The sequence below is a fragment of the Papaver somniferum genome, unplaced genomic scaffold, assembly GCF_003573695.1.
Source record: "Papaver somniferum cultivar HN1 unplaced genomic scaffold, ASM357369v1 unplaced-scaffold_10, whole genome shotgun sequence".
NCBI lineage: Eukaryota > Viridiplantae > Streptophyta > Magnoliopsida > Ranunculales > Papaveraceae > Papaver > Papaver somniferum.
In genome coordinates, this window is record NW_020618825.1 from 19,148,804 (window position 1) to 19,155,099 (window position 6,296).

Here is a 6,296-nt window from a genome sequence, read left to right on the forward strand (position 1 = left end):
AGCTTCTTTGAATTTTATATGTTTGGGTAATACTGGAAATTTGATATTCTAGATCTTAGACAAATACAATGTTAAAGTACAGAATCAATATTACGATTCAGTGGTGTCTGACTTTAACTGATACTCCCTCCGTTCCGATTTACTTGACGTTGTAGAGTTTTTCACGGAGATTAAGAAATATCAGAGAGAGTAAAATCCTTCCAATTTTATCCATATTAATTCTTCTTAAAAATTTAAATAACCTAGTTTTTAATTTTTATATTCTAGGGAAAGTTATCAATCCCTTAATAATTTACTTGGGATGTGCTACCAAATTCTCCATCATTTTGGAACAAAACAAAATATTAGAGTAGATTTAAAAATTAGAGTATTGACTACAATAAAAATTAATGATATATTGTGATTTCAAAGTAAGGGAAAATTAGTGAAAATACGGAAAAAATACTAAAACTATCATCTATTTTGGAACACTAAAAAAACACTAAAACATCAACTAAAATGGAACGGAGAGAGTATGTAGGGGTAGTTGGTCTTATGAGTAAGACTCAAGTCTCGGTCACTTGGGCAATATTCGGGTCTTAGCCTTATGAGCATAACTAACAACTCAGTCTCATGAGAACTATTCCAGTCTAACTCAAATCAGTCTCGCGATTATCTACTAGCCACGGATTCCATAACCAAGTTAACCAGTCAACGAAATTATGAAACTCATATGTTAATATAAGCAATCTAGTTGCCAGTTGCAAATGATCGAGATTGAAGCAGCACATGGTTTGCATTACACATCATTTAGGGTTGAAAACCTAGATAGACCTGCTCACCTGCATCCTCATTGAAATTCTCTATACATTGCAATATTTCTGCAAGTACGTGACATATTTTTGCGAAATCTTGAAGGAAAAAAAAAAGTTCAGTTTTTACTTTTGGGTGATCCATAGCAGTATATGTGATGGGATTGGATTTGTGGTCCATAGTGAGAGAGAAAAAGAAAAAAACTACCCAAACGAAAAATCTCAAGATAAAAACGAAAAACAGCAGGTGCATTTACCATTGTACGATGATACCAGTGACCTGAGTTCGAAACTCGCAAGCATCAAATTCTTTACCGAACAAAAAAAAAAAACGAAAAACAGAGAAATGTATTAAATGAAACGCAAAGAAAGTCCATTGTGACAGATTCTATCAAGATACGGACCATACAAGAACAGTAAAATAAAGCTAAAACAAGCAGCCAGACTAAAGAAACGAAACGAGCTGCAATACTACATTACTGGAAATAGTAGTGGAGTAGTATTTTGTTGGTGTTGGTAATGATTATTGGAAAGAGTAGTGAACTAGTATTTCTTGGTGTAGGTAGTGATCGATGGAGACAGTGTGTACTTGCATGGTGCTTGATCTGGTGATACTTTCATTTCCATCTCTTTTGGACAATCACAAATGGGTGGTGGTGACGGGGGAGGAGGTGACATATTTTTGCAGCAACAGTCGCAGGTTGTAGTAGGAGAACCTTCCGAGTTTATAAACTTTGTGCATTTTTGATTATCCACTGAACTACCCATGTCCTTACATTTATTTTCGCACCAATTTGTACAACAATCGCAAACAGTTGTTGGACCACATAAAATGACATTGTGTATGTCACCGGGTTTGCATACTTCTGATGGTGGTGGTGGCGATGGAGGTGGTGGTGGTGATGGAGGTGGTGGTGGTGATGGAGATGGTGGAGGTGGCGATGGAGGTGGTGGTGATGGAGGTGGTGGTGATGGTGATGGAGGTGGTGGTGATGGGGGAGGAGGCGACATATTTTTGCAGCAACACTCGCATGTTAAAGTAGGAGAACCTTGAGAGTTTGTAAACGGTGTGCACTTCTGATTAAGCATTGAGCTACCCATTCCACGGCATTTACCGTTACACCAGTTTGTACAACATTGGCAATTATGTGTCGGACCACATAAAACGACATTGTATATTTCACCGGTTTTACATATTTCTGCTCCAGTAATTCCACTCAGTGATAAGATTTCGGTTATGTCCCATTTCGCCGATGCAGTCTCTGCAATATTCTCAAAGTAATAAAACTATAAATTAGCAATAATATGAGTTGATAAATTTTTAGTCCCGGCATAGTAAACCCACCGAAGTGAAGAAACAAAAATAAAACCAAAACCAAAAAGGTAACTAGTAATGATTAAACTTAGGTGACATGTTAACAACTGCAAAGAAGAAAAGAACGGTGAAGAACCCAGTATGAATCTTGGTTGCCATAATTAACATAACTTGAGTTGCCACAATATTTCTTTTGGTTTTGGCTGATGGCATATGAGCTGATCTGATCTAAGCCCTATTTATAGCCACAGTAGCGTAGCTCATATTGTGGTCATCTTCTTTCTTTCTGATAGTTCGTAAATAAAATAATAGTTCGTACATCTAATAATAAAGAGAACTCACATGTTTAACGAGACTTGTGGGATTTATTTGTATTGATAATCATTCCTAGGATATTACAATACAAGGAAATATTGAGAATCATTCCTAGGATATAACAATACAAGGAAATTATGATCTACTTATTAGGGCACCCTTATAGAGAATTCCTAGGGCCTGCCATACCAGCACCATTACCTGGAGGCGTAACTGGCCATGTGAACAAGTTTATGACACATCATAAACTCTAAAAATAACTTATTTGGAAAACATGATCGCATAGCATAGCACATCACTACAACGTTCACGTTCGTCTATGTAGCTTGTCTGTGACGGTCATTGATACTCGTTCTTAAATAACCCGTTATACCTGTTATGGGAAAATCTAAAGACTTAAAAGCCTAAACAAATAAAGCACCCACGTTGAACGGTGAGGAAACCTTCGTTTCCTATTGGTCAAAATAGATTTTTTTTAAGTTTTGGTGAAACGAGTGTTTTGGTGAGGACACTTGACACTGTATGATTGGTTTACAAAGAATAGGAAAAAGATAAAAAAAAGGAAACCAAATTCAATTTGAAATTCTTGACCTGACAATATTTCGATGAGGACACTTGGTAATGTATCCTTGGTTTAAAAATTACAGACTCAAAAGGAAAACCTAACTTAATGTGTTTGGAATTTCAAGTACCTACCATATCTAGGACTTGGGAAAAAATCCACATTTTGGTAGGGACTTGGGAAAAAATCCACATTTTTTACGCATATTTTCTGCGAAAATTAAAGGAGACAATAAATAAGTTTTGCACATTTTCTCTACCTACTTAATGTATTTTTCCCGCCACACAAAATCAAAAATATATCACCACGGGGGACGAAGCCCCGGGCATACCAAAAAAAATATAACCACGGGGAGGGCCCCACGCACACCAAATCAAAAACATATAACCACAGGGAGGGGCTTCACCCCGCGCTCACCAAGCAAGTTAAAAGAAAAAAATTCCTGGTGCGTAGCACGGGAATAAATCTAATATAATGTTATTCGTGCATGCGCTTTAGGCTCGTAATTTCATGGGATGGACTATACTGAGTTGACATGTGTTATTCCTCTACCCATACTATAAAACTGCTTCTAATAAGAAGAACAATAACATAATTTACATGAACTTATTCATGTGTGACCATTAAGTAATAACCACGATTATAGTTTATATATCTAAAACCTATTGATCTTTCTTTTTCTCTCTTCTCTTCCAAAACTCGCAGGAAGAAAAAAAAATAAACTACATATTTCATCATTCAATCTCCTTGATTTTCTCGGATTTGATTTGATTTTTCAAATCTTCCGGGCAAATCAAGGGTATTTCTCTTAATTTTATGTAAATATCCAATAAAAATAATTGTTGTTTCAAATTTTTTAGGGATTCTCTCTGTTTTTATAGATCTGATGTTGTCTCAATTCCATTCAGAATTCTTATATGATAGCCATAATGGCTTTTTCTAGTGGTGTTGCTGCGTCGTTATCAAGTACGGTATGAAAGACGACGATCTACTTCGGAAGTTAATACCGATGTTGATTGTGATGATGTCGATTTGGGCTTATTGCTTCTTCATTATGGAAGCATATAACATATATGATGTTGATGATCAAGAATCTGTAGATCAAGGTTCTGAAGATCAAAAATCAAAATGGTTTAAAATCATAACCATTAGAAAGATATCAATTTCGTCGATGGATTGGAGTATAGTACAATACTGGGTTTTATTGTTAAGTTTTGAAATCTGTAATGTTTATACTAGTTGTTTCTTTCCATTTGTATCTGATGTAATTAATCATGTAACCAAAATTTCATATCAATGAAATTATCAGGCACTGCCTTTTTCCTTCAAAAAAAAAACCACGATTATAAAATGATTGTGCCACATACTTGAAGTATGTAGTTCCTCTTATTTTTGTGACACCTATTATAACTAAAATCCTACCCCCTCTAGATCCCTGTCAAGATTTCATTTTATGAAAAAAGTAAGGAGTTAAAAAAATTAGTTACACTTTTAGATTATTTTTTTTTGTAAAATCACATTTCAATTAATTCAAACCAAAATGATGATTACATGATTGTTTACAAGATTATCAAAAACACCAAAATACAAGATAATCAAAACCGAAATACAAATGACGACACCAATTGCAAGTACATCACGAAGAGAAAGAGCCATGAACCGCAAAGACATCCAATTTTTGTAGATGTATTAGTGATGAATGATTGTGTTAACCGAAATCAACTCCGACCATTTAAAATGATTATCTTCTTTAATAAGAGATGCTCCAAATGAAATGGATTATTTTTCCCAACATCTTGTAGATCCAAACGAATTCGGATGCCCTAAATCCTTGTTGTTGAAGATGAATCCAAAGCGACGCCGAGCAGAATCGTTGATGTTCTTGATAAATCGAGAATAGCAATCCAAGAAACACCACGGAAATTTGAAAGAATCGCTATTAAACTGAACGGAAAATCGTCCAAAAGACGAAGAAAAGATCGCCCAAATAACGAAGAAATGTGTCCATAGACACAAAAAATAACAAAAGCAAAACCTAAGAACACAAATTAGATTATTTTTATTCATAAAATCTATAAATCCTTGCTCAGATATAACCCAAAAGGACTAAATCTGAACAAGAATGAGGAGGAAGTTCTAAGGTTTTTCTTATTCTTTTAGGAGAGAGGAAGGAGACAAGAAGGAAGATGACGAGTTAGACTTTTAAATAATTAACCGTTTTGGGACTTTATTTTTTTCTTTATAATAGATGTCACAAAATTAAAAAAGACTACATACCCGAAGTATGTAATCCGACCACATCATAGCCGCACCCGCAAGTAATTCACATGAATAAAAATCCTTCAACGAGCACTAAAGAGAAAAAAACTAGATGCGACATCGATCTGGCCAATGAAATGTCGATGCCCAACGGTGGACTCGAAATGTCTATCCAATTTAGATTTTAAGGATTATTAATTTATTAAATAATTAACGTATATACATAGAAAATTTCAAAAATTAATCTCCTTGCGAATCATAAACGTACAATTTAAGCATCATGTAAACTTTAATTAGTTTCATCGGGAAGCATTAGTAGCTACATTTTTGTTTATCTAAATGCTAGATATAATTACTTTGATAGTTGGAAAAATCTCGAAAGATTACATTATTTTTTTTTGAAGCAACAAAAGATTACATTGTTTGGTGTGTTTATGTTTGTACTTATTTTACATAGGATGAAATAAAGCATATGCATGAATTCATTGCACCACATGCATGAATTCATTGCACCAGATCTCTAGAGCTAAATTATTGCTTGAATATTATTTGAGAATCTGGTAATGGTGGTTGGAGGTGTAAAATATGCTGGCCCAGCATAATCGAATCCACGAAGTCACATACTTAGCGCGTTGTGTGATGTGTTATGCTAGGCTGGGGATAAGGTGTGCCGTGATATGATGTGTTAGATGATGTGTTTTGATGTGCTCTGCCGGAAAAATAAATGTATTGTGTCGTGAAGTGCAGTGTCGGACACTTTATTTCGTGTTTTTCACAATAAATATATATATTTTTTAAATATTTAGGTATTCTATGATTTGTTATAAAAACAAGTCAATATAACGATGACTGAATATCAAAAATTGTCAAGAATAAAAACTCTATGAAATATACACAAACTGTGATGTATTTTGTAGTGTTTTATGCATATTATGACGTGCTTTCTTAACGTGTTGTGCTGCGCTACGTGTTTATCCATGCCACGTACTATGTTGTACCACTGATTAGGCTAACCCACCACAGCCCATGAACCTAACATGTCGGGCTATGATGG